Source organism: Staurois parvus, unplaced genomic scaffold (genome assembly GCF_062004578.1).
Source record: "Staurois parvus isolate SC_StPar_1 unplaced genomic scaffold, SC_StPar_1.0 ptg000466l, whole genome shotgun sequence".
Classification (NCBI taxonomy): Eukaryota; Metazoa; Chordata; class Amphibia; order Anura; family Ranidae; genus Staurois; species Staurois parvus.
In genome coordinates this window covers 1,655,659-1,671,314 of record NW_028318262.1, presented here as the reverse complement: position 1 = coordinate 1,671,314, position 15,656 = coordinate 1,655,659, and the positions used below count along the sequence as shown (strand labels likewise).

The 15,656-nt window shown below is 43.8% G+C and overlaps 1 pseudogene; it reads right to left on the bottom strand.

Annotated features, from left to right (window-relative positions):
- Positions 1-368: 368 nt before the first annotated feature.
- LOC149452761 (U2 spliceosomal RNA) lies at positions 369-486 on the bottom strand (annotated as a pseudogene).
- Between the last annotated feature and the right edge of the window lie 15,170 nt (positions 487-15,656).

The following is a 15,656-nucleotide window of genomic DNA, read 5'->3' as shown; positions in this document are numbered from 1 at the left end:
GCCAAATAGTGCACAGACCAGGCCCTGAGGCCTGTAGCAAAAATTGCCCTGGTCCTAGCCAAAAGGCCTGGTCCTAAGGGCGCTGTGCAGAAAAAGTGGTAAAACAGTGACCATGTGCCATCTTCACACTGTGGGGTCCCACACCCAGGTGTTACTAGTGGCACCCCTGAGGCGACTACTCAGGGGGCACTGGTTTGTGGACTCTCTGCCTTCCCGACCCCTGGCCAGACAAGGTAGATCCGTCCAAAATCAGGAGGACTTGGGTCCTTCCGGTCTCCTCGGAAGAATTACTCACGGGCCCCAGCTACTCGTGGGCACCACGCTTTCTGTCCCCCCAGTACTAGCCGTCCAGACCCCCATCATTCCAACAGGGGTACTATACAACCAGTCATCCCCGCAAAGCTAGAATGACCGTGGAGCACCCCTACCGGACACTGATGAGAACAGATACTACACTTGATCTTAGCCAAAAGGCCGAGAAGCGATAGCATAGCATCTCGAATGCTTAAGTTGACCTTATGGATCAGAGGAGCACTCAGGAGAACAGGGCATTGAGGAGGAGGTGAAGATGACAGGTCTGGCACCATCACCACCAGTTGTAGGGAGTTGGGGCGATTTTGCATTTCCGGGTAGGGGGCACACACAAGCTGTGCACTTGCCCTACCTGCGCTGCCATTTGTAGCCACGGCTGTCAATCACTGGGTCCCAGCCAGTAATTACTTGCCAGCACCCAGTGATTTCCGAGGATCTGTGACGGGGAGGACGACTGTTTTGTTTACTAACAGTCCTCCTCCCTGTCAGCTCGGGCACACTGCTGTGGATGGCTATGCACAGCACAGCCATCCATAGCAGTGTGATTACAGTGATTCACACACATTCCCCCACCCCCCAGTAAAACACTCCCAGCACACAGTTAACCGCTTTGATTGCCCCTGTTAACCCCCTTCCTTCCCAGTGCCATTAGTACAGTGTCAGTGCTTTTTTTTTTTTTTTTTTTTATTAATTTATAACATTTAACACAGGAGCAACAAATCACGCCCACGCAGGGGCTATCAATTGCACATAGAAGAATTAGAAAATTAGAGAAATCAGTGCTCTAACACCAACAGGGCAAAAGATACGCCCACAGAGGGGCTATCAATGGCACTTAAATAACAAAACATAAATATAACACTGATAATAACTCAGACTAAAAGGCAGCTATCCACTGCCACACCAAGAGCAAACAGTGCTTTTTTTTTTTTTTTTTTTTTTTTTAGCACTGATCATTGTATTGGTGTCACTGGGGATGTCAGTGACACAAAGTCAGTTCCCCCAGTGTAAGAATGTCTGCCACAGTCCCGCTATAAGTCGCTGATCACCGCCATTACTAGTAAAAAAAAAAAAAAATAATAATCCCAGTATATATACTGCCATTTGTAAACACTATAACTTTCACATAAACCAATTAATTTACACGTATTGGGATTTTTTTTTAGCAAAGACACATAGCAGAATACATTTTGGTGTAAATGTATGAAATTTGATTTTTAAGATTTTTTTACTGGACATGTTTAATAGCAAAAAGTAAAAAATATTGTTTCTCTCAAAATTGTTGGGTTTTTTTTTGTTGTAGCGCAAAAAATAAAAAAATGTACATGCAATCAAATACCACCGAAAGAAAGCTGAATTTGTGGGAAAAAAAAAGGACGTAATTTTCATTTTGGTGCAGCATTGCATGACCGCACAATTGTCAAAGTAATGCAGCGCAGTAACGCCAAAAATGGCCTGGTCAGGAAGGGGGGATAAATCCTCAGGGTTTAATGGGGATTTTAACCATTTGACCTCCAATAATTTAAAGCTCAAACACAAAAGCACAGTAAAAATGAAAAAAGTAAACACTAAAGAACATTAAATAACCAACCAAATTCACGTGACAAAACTTACATATAAAATATTACATATATGAAAACAATATAAAACCAACCCAACCCCTTGTTGCTTGCTGAACACAGATCAAATGAATCTCACCTCACTCTCAAGAGATATACCTCTTAAGAAAGTGCAGAACAACTCCCTCAGTACACCCCCTTCCTAAACAATACTTATACCACTACTAATAATGAATGGTGATAAACAATCGTGATTATAAATGTCCCATTAACAAAAAGTACATACAATACACCTATAGGTGTTAAGTGACACTGTGAATATTATTCTTTTCACTGTTTGGTGCACCACCATCACACCAGGTGAATGACCTGCTCACCTCCAAATTAAGTCATTAACGCTCTTCTGGATAACTCAGACTCAAATCTTCCTCCCCTCTTTTTGGTCAGACATCCAGCAGGGATGGTCTCATAAAGCAAAAAGGCCAACACGTAGTGCTCTCCATATAACACTTTGTTTCCCCACTAAAATAACACTTACAGATGTAAAAGACAAAACACATAAAAGGAGTCCACATATAGCTCATCGCTGCCACCATCTTGCTAGCAGAGCGCTGAGCTGGATGTGGACTCATTTTATGTGTTTTGTCTTTTACATCGGTGTTATTTTAGTGGGGGAAAAAAGTGTTATATTGAGAGCACTATGTGTTGGCCTTTTTGTTTCCCGAGACCATGGACTAGTGTTGCAAATCACAGCCTTTTTCCAGCCAGAAAGGATCCACAAAAATTACCGGTACTGTTTGCACCTTCTTCAGAGCCTGCAGAATTAGTTGAAAGGGGGGAAAGCATAGCATAACTGGAAGCTCCACCTTTGAGCAAGAGCATCTATTACCACTGCTCCATCTTCTCTGTTCAGGGAAAAAAAAACTAACCAGCTTTTGCATTCTTCCAGTTCACAAACAAATCAATTAGCGAATGACCCCATTCTTGAACTAAACTGATAAAAACTTCCTTATTTAGGCTTCCCTTCTCCCTCCTTCACTTGATGCCTGCTCAGGAAATCGGCTACCAGATTCAGCGGACCCTTGAGATGTGTCAGATGAATTCCCAGGTGTGCTCTCCAGCCCCAGGAACTTGCATATGTGATGAGGATCCTTTCTACTGGAAAGGACCAGGTTAGACCATTTGAGAGAACTTCTTGTTTCTTCCACCACCAGAGGGATCTCTTTACCCTGGAGGTAACCCTCACCTTCTTGTCTAGCAAGGCCAAGTCTTCCGTTGCAAACTCTCAAGATGAACAGTTGTAGGGGCCTGAAATGTATTCTTGATCACTGGACCACCAGGAGGGAGGCTGTTATCAGTCCAAGAGCTGACATCAGAAATCTGATTGATACCTGCTGAAGCAGTCAATGTCGCCTGTATTTTTGGCATTTGTTCTTCTGGCAAGAGAATCTTCTGTTCTGCCAAACAAATGCAAAACCCCAGAAACAAGACTTTCTTGGACAGGGTCAGGTTGGATTTTTATTTGTTTATGAGCTAGCACAGGCTCTCCTGATGATTGTGGGCCACCTGAAGGTCCTCCCTCAACTGATCTTGCCAGGAAAACATCATCTGTGTAGGGGATTACCATACCATCTCTGAGCCTTAAAGGAGCTAAGGCTTCCGCCATCACTTTGGTGAAAATGCGGGGAGATGATGATGGCCCAAAAGGCAGTGCCTGAATTGCAGGTGCTGAACCTTGTGTCCTGATCTCGGGGCCAGCCTCAAAAATCTTTGGGAGCACTCCCTGAATGGGATGTGCAGATAGGAGTTGATGCCATGACAATTTGGAAATAGCAGATTTGTGACCAAAAAGATAAAAAGTACATTTGGAACCTTTTGTATTGTACGGTTTTGTTCAAAGGTTTTAAGTATAGGAGGAAATGGAAATATATAGGAATAAAAAAAACTGTCTGATCTTCTCCTGATAGGACTGGAACCACCACTCTTTAAAATTAGATACTGAACCAGATTCTTCATGGCAAGAGCTTTTTCCAGATGTTTCAGAATATCCATGACAAAATACCTTCTTGGAGGAATCTCTGCAAACTCTATTTTGTAACCCCTGCCGAAAAAAATTTCAGATACACAGCCTTGAAATTATTTTCTCCCATTGTGGAAGGAACACCTGTAGTCTTCCTCCCACAGGAAGCAGCTGATTCATGGGATTTATCAGGATTTGCAGGAGTACGGAAAACAATCCTTTTTTTCCTCTTGCTCTCTGCAATGCCCAGACATTTTTCCTCCCTTGCAACTTGTCACCTTGCAAACCTCTCTAGGGGCAAAAAAAGTTTTGGAACTTGTTTCTTCTTCTTCACAGGGAAGGACTTTTTCCTATCTGCTGTGCGATCCAGAATTGACTCTAAGTCAGGCCTAAAGAGGAGATCTCCTGAAAAAGGGATTCCACACAGCCTAACTTTGGAGTTTGAGTCCCCCTGCCATGTTTTTAGCCATAATGCCCTTGTAACGCAGAGTTAGATAAGGCAGCTGAGCGAGCCGTCATGTGTACAGATTCTGCGAGAACATCCGCTATATATCCTACTGCTCTTGAAATCGTAGGGAAAAAATCTACAATCTCTTCCTTTGGGGTCCCTGCATTAATGTGCACTTTTAGCTGGCTCAACCTATGCTCAAGATTCCTTGCTATGCATTTGACTGCCATAGCTGGATTCAAATTCTCCATTGTGGCATGCCATGCTCTTTTCAGCAGCAAATCCATCCTTTTATCCATTGCCTCTTTTAGGCTTTCCGTGTCTTTAAATGCTAAATCTCTGCTTTTCGAGACTTGGAAGAAAGCAGAATACAACTTAGGCAGTTTGTACACTGACAAGGAGTCTTCTTCAAACAGGAACCATCTCTTGAAAAAAAAAAAAAAAAACCTGTTTCCTTTCTGGATCCTGACATTCTTTTTTTTTTTTTTTTTTTTATAACGTCTGAGACAGCTGAATGTACAGGAAAACATCTCCCTTTTTGTTCACGAAGCCCCAAGTATATCTTATCATAAAGGGAGAGCTCCAATTCCTCCTGTTTAATGCCCAAGATGATGTCAGTCACTTTGAGGAGATTCTCTACATCCTCCAGCAACAATTTATACTTATATGCTGAGGAATCCTCTGCCTCCTCCCCATCATCTTACAAATCTCCTTCCAACCAAGGGGAAGAGACAGCAACCTGTGCCGAGGGTATCCCTGACTCTGCATCTAAAGAAACTGATGACTGTGGTGTGGCAGTGGGCTCAGAAGCACTCTGGGAGGAAGACCCCAACATATCTCTAAATGACTGCATTCCTTGCACGAAGGGTTTTTCCATGGATCTGAAACAAAAGGACACTGCCTCTTGCTACTAGACTCCTTTTCATTGCTCTTAGCCTAAGAAAAAGCACAAAAAGAAACATAACCGCTTCAGCCACTGATTGACTAACACACCACCAACAACCGCACCCAGTGTAGCCAGATCCCAGACCTCCATACCGCCAGTGCACTGACCCCACACACAAAGGATCCAGTCAACAGACAAGCCCTCAGCCACCAGGGGGATGTGAAACCCAAAGTGTACACATAGGAAAAGCAGCATAAATTGCCCATAGGAAACGCTCTTCTACCTGGGCTTTGGCAGACCCTCCGACTGTCCCAGGAACTGTAGCCACTCCTGTTTCCTCCATAGCAGAGCCTGTATTGATCCACGTGGCTGTGACTCCTGTTCCTGGCGTCCTGGAACCCCACTGTGCCGGCCTGAGACCGGAAATAGGCACTGCCTGGGTCCTGCCCCCTCCCCGTTTCCTGCAACCAGAACAGATGCCGCAGGGCCAACTGGAAGCTCCATCTCTGCCCAGATGCCACTAGACACCAAAAACATGGCCTCCTGCACAGAGACATCAGGGCTATAAGCTTCCTGGCAGTACTGGCTCTCCCCGAGCACTGCACATGGAGAGTGGAACCAAGAACAGGGGCTGCTAACTCAGAAACATGGCTGACAAACTTGATAGCCACTTTGCAAAGACATTACCCAATGGATTTTCCATAATTGCTTCAAAGGGTGGATTCTGCAGGTCACAGAGAACCAGATTCAAAAGAACAGGGTTTTGTAAATGGTCTGACTGTGGAGACACCTTGAATAAAGGTTCTAACAAAAAGGAGCAAAGCCGGGAGGCTTGTGGAATAGGATGAATAAGAGTACTTCAGGCCAAATTCTGGTCAAGTCCCAAATGTAGGAAGGCCAGAATGTGAGCAGTCTCTGGGGTTGGTTGAAAACACGGTGTTCACATCTGGTGAAAAATTATTTCTAATATAGTAGTACATTTTTGTGGAGTGGCTTTTCTGGGGAGAATCAGAGGTACCCCTGTCCATTAATGACCTATGGTTCAATAGTCGATAAAAGCCAGTGACTAAGAAGCAGGATGGAATAGGGGACCTTGAGGCAGCGGTTCTGGTCTGTTTGGAAGAAGCCAGGAGTGCCCCACAGATGTTTGATTATGTCTGTACTAGGTTGTTGTGAGCCACTTTGGTGCAATGAGAATCTCCTGCTCTATTTTGAGGAAAAATTAAGAAAAAATTCACACCAGAGGAAGGGTCTATATTAGCCAGAATGAAGTCCAGAGAATTACGAGAATTTCCAGGACATCCAATGTCAGTGCTAGAGGATCCTTGGTCCTACCCGCAAATGGTAATCTAGGGCCCCTCATTTTTGACACAGCAGATTGAAGATGATGGGATGAAGGGACCATTCTCCCTGGACCTGGCGGGTCGCGGGAATACACTTTTTATTCGGCCCCACACCTGAGCTTTTGCAGAATAGATCACGTTTTCATTTCCTTACAACATTTATCTTTAATTCAAAAGATTGTTATCTCGACCTCACCCTGGTCTGATCATGATCCATTGATCTTTTCACTGTGTCTTTCTGGTATGGCTTGGCCCTCTTTTCTGTGGCGACTCAATGAATCCCTGCTCACCACTCAGGCTTCTTGTTCCCAGGTTCTTTCGCACATTCAATCCTATTTTATGGACAATGTGGGTTCTGTATCCTCGGCCGTCACTCTGTGGGAGGCTCACAAAGCCACTATTAGGGGTCACTTGATTCAGATTGCCTCGTCCAGAAAATGGGCCAGAGAGAAGAGGATGTTGGAATTTACCTCGAAATTGGCTGTGGTAGATGCTACTTGGAAAGCCTACCCCACTACAGCAAATAAGAAAGCTCGAGATGTGGTGGCTGCTGAACTTGATCTTTCCACTACACGAGCTGAGAAGGCTTTGCGCTGGGCCGGACATAAGTTTTATACATGCGCCAATAAACTGGGGCCAATGTTGGCCAAAAAGCTTAATTCGCTAGGTCGCATGCATAAACCTGTTCAACTCCGAATGAGGGGCAGTGGCCTTATCTCGGACCCTGTGCAGATTACTCATAGATTTGCAGATTTTTTTGTCCTCTCTACCAAAAACCGAACACTTTTGACGTTGAACATGTTGATAGTTTTTTCGCTGAGCTGCATCTACCCTCTTATCCACTGCAGCCCGTGATGCCCTGAATGCGGATATCTCTGAATCTGAACTTTATCAAGCCATCAAATCTTTGAAGGCTTCCAAGGCTCCAGACCCAGATGAGTTTTCTGGGTTTTACTATAAAAAAATTTGCCACCGTTCTGGTTCCTCACTTAACAGCCTTTTTCAATTCTTTGAAGCAGGGTTCCCGGCTTTCTTTTGAGTCTCTTCAGGTGCATATTACTATGATCCCTAAGAAATCTGAAGATGCCTTTGAACCGCAAGCTTTTAGACCAATCTCGCTGTTAAATGTGGACTTGAACATTCTGGGAAAGGTTCTGAGCACTCGAAAAAGTATCTACTCTCACGTCTTCATCGAGATCAGGTTGGCTTCGTTCCGGGACGTCAAGCTGCTGATAACATCCGTAAAGTCATCCATCTCATTCATATTTTGCATCGCCGCAGGATACCAGGGTTTCTTTTATCCCTGGACATTTATAAAGCGTTCAATTTGCTTTCTTGGGAGTACGTGACATATACGCTGTCTAGATGGGGGTTTGGTGACGCATTTCTGGCTTGGATCTCAGCTTTATACTGGTCCCCCTCGGCCTCTGTTTAATATGCAGGGTTTGTTTCCTCCTCTTTTCATATTATCAGGGGCACGAGACAGGGATGCCCATTATCACCTGCTCCTTTTGTTCTCGCCCTTGAACCTCTAGCTGCAGCCATTCGAAATCACCTGGATATTTCAGGAGTTCCCTATGCCGGCAGTCAATATAAGGCCAACTTTTATGCAGATGATGCTCTTTTGGTTTTAACCAATCCTCTCATCACTCTCTCCAATCTGCAGGTCATATTGGACCGTTTTTCAACTATATCTGGCCTTCACATCAATTTGTCTAAAACCACGGCATTGAATAGTACGCTCCCTGCCGACCTGGTTGCAGACACAATTTCCCTACCGTTGGGCATCCCATTCTCTGGTTTATCTTGGCATTACACTTACTTCTTCCTACTCTCATTTTCGGCGAATTATTACCCCTTACTGCGCTATTACTTCCCTGCTTCATTCTTGGCAGTTTCCTTCTTTATCTTGGATTGGCCGGATAAATGCTGTCAAGATGACTATCTTGTCGAAGATTTTGCACTTTTTCCGCACTCTCCCTATTCAGGTCCCTGCGTCTTTTCTTTGTGTACTGCAAAGCCGGTTTCTCAGTTTCATTTGGGCTCATAAACGTCCCAGAGTGCCTAGAGCCACTCTGTATACTCATAGTTTACAGGGAGGTTTGGGAGTTCCACATATTTCTAGATACTATTTGCGGCTCAGATTTCCCAGCTGTCTATGCTTCATGCCAAGACAGATATCCAGTTATGGGTACTCCCGGAATTACCCAACTGTGCTCCGCTTTCTTTAACTGCATTGCTTTGGCTCCCGCCTAAGATGCGTCCTCCGGATTTGAGCACTATCATGCTTCACAGTTTACGAACCTGGGATTCTGTTAAATATTCGGGTAATTTGAGATCGTTTATACCCCTTTTGCAGATTACACATAATACTCTATTTCCACCAGGCCTAGAACATCCCACTTCTTTCTCTTGGTGGACCTCCCATGGCTTTGTCATTGCACATGATTTCATGAGTTCTCCTATGTTTCCATCATGGGAATCTCTTCGAGAGGCAAGGGACGTCCCACCACGGTAATATTATCGGTATTTGCAGTTGCGCCACTGGGTTTTATCCCTCAGTCGTACCTCTACATATCCTTACCGCAAAATGCCCTTTGAGCACGTCTGTCAGCATTTCCCAGGGTCCCCTGGTCTCATTTCTGTAATGTATGCCTTTCTTAACAGTAGGTCCTCCTCATCACCCGTCTTATGTATCTCATTGGGAGCGAGATCTGGGTGTCTCGATTGCGGCGGAGGAGTGGCGTAGGGCCTGGGGGATGGTGGCGAAATGTTCATTCAATACAGTCACTCTTGAGGCAGCCTATAAAGTTCTCCTGCGGTGGTACTGGGTCCCGGCTCGGACTGCTCACTTTAATCCGACTGGCGGAGATAGGCGTTTACGGAACTGTGGTCTACGCGGTGACATCCTGCACATTTGGTGGTCGTGGCCACGATTGATAGGCTTCTGGTCTAGGGTTTTTGGTTTGCTACAAAAGCCATTTCAGATTACAGTCCTTAGGGATGCAAAGGTGGCCCTCCTGCATTGCCCAATTTTGGGTCTGTCTAGGTCTCAGCAGAAATTGGCATCCTACCTTTTTATTTTGGCCAAACGTGCTATAGCTCAAGCTTGGAGAACCCCTTCGGTTGTCTTCCAGGGGGTGAAGACCCGGACGAATGCTATGTTGTTCAATGAACAGATGTCTAGCATTCTTCATGATTCTCATTCGAGATTCCTTAAGGTTTGGGAACCTTGGATACGTTATTCCTTGCCATCCCTGCCTCCTACTAGTTATGGCCTCCTATAGTCGCTGCCTATGCTAGCCTAAGATCCATGATCCTTCTAGTTTCCCTTCTTTCATGTTTCCTTTCTGATACCCTTTTGTTTTCTTTTCTTCTAACCTTTTTTCTTTTCTCTTCTTTTTTCGATATTATGTTGGATTACTGCTGCTATTTGGTTCGGCATTTTGCCGTCTCTTTTTGATGTCATCGGACATTTCGTTATTTGACTAATACAATTCAGTAGGATTTCTCTGTTTATGTGTTATTGTTCTGCTCTGCCCCTGCGAGGGCGTATTTTGAGCTTGTTATATTCTTAAAAACAAAACTTTCTTAATAAAAATATTGAAACAGAAAGTTTACTGATGTGAGATATTACTCTTGCCTCAGGGGCATTTACTGACCTTAATTCCATTCAAAACTTTGGAAAACAAAGATATCTGTTTAAGTCCAGAAAAGTATGAATACTACCATAGGGTTTTGGTACCATAAAAAGGTTTGAATAGAATCCTCTAGAGAGATAGACCAGTCCCCTGGGACACGAAAAGGCTTAGGGCAGTCAGCAAATCTGACTGTCCTTTGGCATATTTGGTTGTTTTGGCATAGAAAATGAATTCATAAGTGAAAGAGGTCCATCACCTAAGGACACCAGCAAATAACTGAGGTTTAACATAGTGGGGTAGGGTTATAGGGGTATGCCAAGTGTGCATGCCCAAAAGCTTTGCTAGTGTTCAATCACCTGAAGGTAGCAGCCTATAACTATGATTAGTCGCCTGTGTCCTGTTCGATGAAGATTAGTGATCCATTTTATCATTTAGTCATAGTCAGCATATACAGGGTTAGTTTTTCCCAAGGGGCTCTTCAGTTGACAACTAGGTTTAATGCTAACAGGAGGTTGGTCATCATAAAACAAGCCACCCTAGGGGATGATCACCAGCATTTTAATCCATCAGAATGAGCATTATTACATACAGAGTCCATCCACCTAGGAATGGAACAGAACATCCCATCCAAACAAGTGCCATAGGTCATAAAGTACACTGTGCAAGGTCACAGCACACACAATATTGAACCTAAATGAACGTAATTAAAACACATCATAAACTTTATGTTTGTCATGAAGATGTGTCAGCATGAAAAAAAAAAATTATTTGGTTATCTATGTGTGTTAAAGCATGTGTTTTCTACGACTTTGAAACATTGAAAAGTATTTTTAAAAAAATGTTATTTGAAAAGCAATTGCAGTTTTATTACATTTGCTAACCAGGTTCCTAAAACACAACGGGGCCTTCCCATCTAAAAATAAATAAATTGTAAAATGGAATGTAGGCTCCTTTTTAGCCTGGGATCCTGATAGAGAGTAACTGAAAAAAATGTTAAAATGGTGGCTGTTATACTGTCATTCAACTACTTCAGGGTCAATGTCATTTTTAGAGTCAAATCATACAAGCATGTTATCACAATGGCAATTTTGGATGGCACCCCACTGCAGCAAGACAGTAGAGGTGTGGCCAGGTGCCAGCTATATCATTATGACTTTCAGGAACATTTACCAATATTAATCCTTTTCCCCCTGGTGCTCAGTACTGGGACTGCCATTCTCCTCCAGAGACATGTTGCCTACTGCTGTAGGACTCTGCACATCAGTTCAGCACAGCAGTGACACAGATCGCCACACCAGGATCACATCAGCTTATCTGCATCAGGACTGTCACTATCCGGTCTTCACACAGACACTTCTGCACGCTGGGCTGACAGGCCATCAGGCAGCAACTCTGCACATCCCTGCAAACAGCCAAAAGCCTGTGTATGAACTCTAATCCGAAGAGGGTGTGCTATCCATAGGATTGGTGAGTGGGCGGATGCCCAACCTTATCCTGTCATCACTCTAGATACTGCATGCAGACACCTTTATACCCTATTACAGGAGATCTTTGCTTTGAGCACTACCACAGCCTGTATAACTTCATTGAATTACCAGTATTTACTACTGTTCATGGTTCCCACCATTGCTAGCAGAAGACAACGGATACCACAATATCAGGAACTTTAAACATCGCAGGGCTCAACATACAATCTCTAGTTAAAAAGGGACCTCTTCTCTTCTAAGGGCATAAATATTCAAATTAGGATACTTATATAATTTTATGTCAGGAGTATACATTTACATAATTCTCTGCATCCACCAGTGGCCTAGAACAAACCTTTTCAACAAGGCGTTTATTCCCCCTATTTTTTTTTTTTAATCCAAACATTTCACCTTCTTACTGCTGGTGTTGCAGTCTAATAGTTGAAGCTTATTACTCATGACTGTATAATGTTAAAAACTTTGCTTAACTGATTATTCCCATTTTACCAGTGTTCTATCGTTATGTGTTAACTGGGCTTGTATATCCTAAACTTATTATTCTTGTGGTCTACTCTTTTGAACAAGACTAATATAGAGGTGTTACTAAAGAATTTTATCCTATACTGTTGAAATATGTCTGAACCCAAAGTGTCAGAGCTGTTGGGAAGCTTGCAAGATCAGGACAACCACTGGGGACAAATTTTATCAAGCGGCCCCTGTGGAGGTAGCGCTACAGAGGGTAAAAATACACCAGCACTGCAGTGCACCTAAAAACAACCCTACAGTACAAATATGATCCTAAGAAAATTAGGTTCTAGCCACCTACATTGCAGCCAATGGGGTCAAATACAGTCAGACCCACTTCTGGGATATTTACTATGTAACCTTTCCCCAACGCTGCTTGGCCTTTTGCTGTAAGGAGGTACATCCACAATGCATGTGCACCATTTGTCCCATTCATTCGTATGGGTGGGGCCATACTATAGTGCCTAGGACCAGCACCGTGCAGTGGTAGTGGGTGCACAGATTGGAGGACAAATCAACACTGGGCAATGCCACACAAGGAAGACCTGTCAGATGGGGCTAAAGAAAAAAAAAAAAAAAAAAAGATTTATTGCTACTGGGTATACTGAAATTGGTTCGAGGGGGTGCTATAAAGAATAACTTGTTGATGTCTTTCTAGGATGTTTACTACTACACCAAAACTGCATTGTGAAAACCCACTGCTCTCTTTTAAAGATGATCTCCAAGTTTTATTTGCCTTTAAATAGTTGTTTGGACAACGCTGGTCCACACAAACTATTTACTTCACTAACAGTTGCAGAGGCTGGGAGTGCTGTATAAACTGTATTTAGCCTCAGCTACGTACAGTGTACAGTGCTGTGTTCCTGCAGCAGGATGGAAATTCCCATCCTTCTCCAAAAACAAAATCAAGTTGCCACTCACAGGGAGCTTTGTATGCTTTGAATACAAGGATTCCTATGATTAGCTGAATCAGAGATCATGACGTCTTCCGCTTGCCTCAGCCAGAGGAAATTTGTATTTATTCGTAGATTGCAAATCTGCCTGTGAAAGGCTGAGCTAAGCTCAGCCAAACTCGATTTTGTTCTGTGAATGGGACAGGAAGTTCCCGTCCTGCTGCCAGAACAGCTTTGTACACTGTATGTCGCTCCCTCCAGTGGTAGCACAGGGTCAAGAAGTGAGAGGAAGTCTCCCTCCAGTGGGGTCACAGAGTCAGGAAGTGAGGAAAAAACTCCCACCAGTGGAGTCACAAACAGGAAGTTTCCCACCAGTGGGGTCACAGGGTCAGCTAGTGAGGGTAAGTCTCCCTCCAGTGGGATCACAGAAACAGGAAGTCTCCTTTTATGGTGTCACAGAAACACGAAGCGAGGGGAAGTCTCCCTCCAGTGGGGTCACAGAGTCAGGAAATGAGTGGAAAACTCCCACCAGTGGAATCACAGAAACAAGAAGTCTCCCTCCAGTGGTGTCACAGGATCAAGAAGTGAGAGGAAGTCTCCCTCCAGTGGGTGTTACAGAAACAGGAAGTCTCCCTCAAAGAGGAGTCAAAGAAACAGGACATCTCCCTCCAGTGGTGTCACAAGGTCAGGAAGTGAGAGGACATCTCCCTCCAGTGGGTGTCACAGAAACAGGAAATCTCCCTCTAGTGGGGTTACAAAAACGGGACATCTCCCTCCAGTGGGGTTACAGAAAGAGGAAGTCTCCCTTCAGTGGGGTCACAGGGACACCTGTATAAGGCATGTATAGTGTTAAATGCTTTCAGCTCCAAGCTTGCTGACAATTCTTTTTCCATCGGGGTTACCCAAGGTTCTGTTCTTGGACCCCTTTAATTCTCGATATACACCTCCTCTCTGGGTCACCTGATGGCCCTCCCATGGCTTTCAATATCATTTCTATGCTGACAACACCCATATCTCTCTACCCTTCAGCTTACATCAATCTCCTCACACATCACTAAGCTACTGACAGACGTAGCAGTCTGGATGTCACATCACTTCCTCAAACTGTCCAAAATTGAGCTTATATTTCCTCCCTCACATGCCCCTTCCCCTGGCTTCTCTGTCAAGATCGATGGCACAACTATTAACTTGCCCCCATTGCCAGGGTGCTAGGTGTAATCCTGGACTCTGAACTCTTTCAGCTCCACATCCAATCACTGTACAAAGCTATCTGCCTCACCCTCCGCAACATTTCCACAATATGCCCCTTTGCAAACCAATGTCAGCACAAAGCTTTGAATTCCCTTCCAGGTTACTGCAACTCCCTCATCATTAGATTACCTTTACATAGGCTATCCCCCCCTTCAGTCAATCATGAACACTGCTGCCAGACACATCCACCTCACCAACCGTTCAGCATCTGCTACCCTTTTCTTCAGAGAAACCTATACTGTCTCCACCTAACAGTATTTTCACTTTCTCCATCAGCTCCTCCCCCAGTTTACTAACTTTTGTTTTATTTGACCCTCCTTTTTAGACTGTAAGCTCTAATAAGCAGAGCCCTTCGATTCCTCCTGTATTGAATTGTATTGTAACTGTACTATCTGTCCTCATGTTGTAAAGCGCTACACAAACTGTTGGCACTTGTCTCATGGCATGTCCTAGGGCATCCACAAAAAGCAAAGCAGAAGGTAATTGCTGTAATTGCCGTGTAACAGAATTTTATTATACAGGATTTATATAGTGCCAAGTTTGCACAGTGCTTTGCAATATGAGGGCAAACAGTACAGTTACAATAGAATTAAATACAGGAGGAATCAGAGGGCCCTGCTCCTTAGTACTTACAATCTAAAGGGGAGGATCGAGTGATACAAAAAAGTTAATAACTGTGGGGGAGGAAATGATTTCAGTGGCAAAGGAACACCCCGAGAGATTCAGGAAGACTTGGGCTTGTTGGACTCACTTCCAAACTACTGATACTTATCGTTGTTTAATGAAGGAATGAACAAGAAGAGATTTGGAGACATGGAAGGCCTTTAAAGCTTTCACCTCAGGAATAGCTCCATAAATGGACTCTAACCGAACTGTATCCTTAATAAAGATAGAATCTGTGTCAGTTTGGCTGTTGCTTATTGATGTGACTGGTTTGGTTGCGCTTACCTAATTATAAACCCCATCCTTCCCCCCCCCCTTTTTTTTCCTTCTCTCTCCTTCCCCTCTTCCCTATATATTTGTCTTTTTTGCTCCCCCCCACCCCATTATATTACTTTTCATATTCCTCTTCCATTCACGCGCTCTTCTCTTTTACACCTTTTTCATACTCTAATTAATCATATTTTTCATAAGGTACAGAGTATTCATACATGTACAGGTGTCACGGTTATCTACAAAACTAACCTACACTTTTCGGATACGGAAACATAGGACATATATGCCTTGAGATGACACTTTTGTCTTACACTTCACAGTCCTGTTATCTGAGATCTCCCTACACAATGGACTAGTGTGCATCATACTTCTCTAA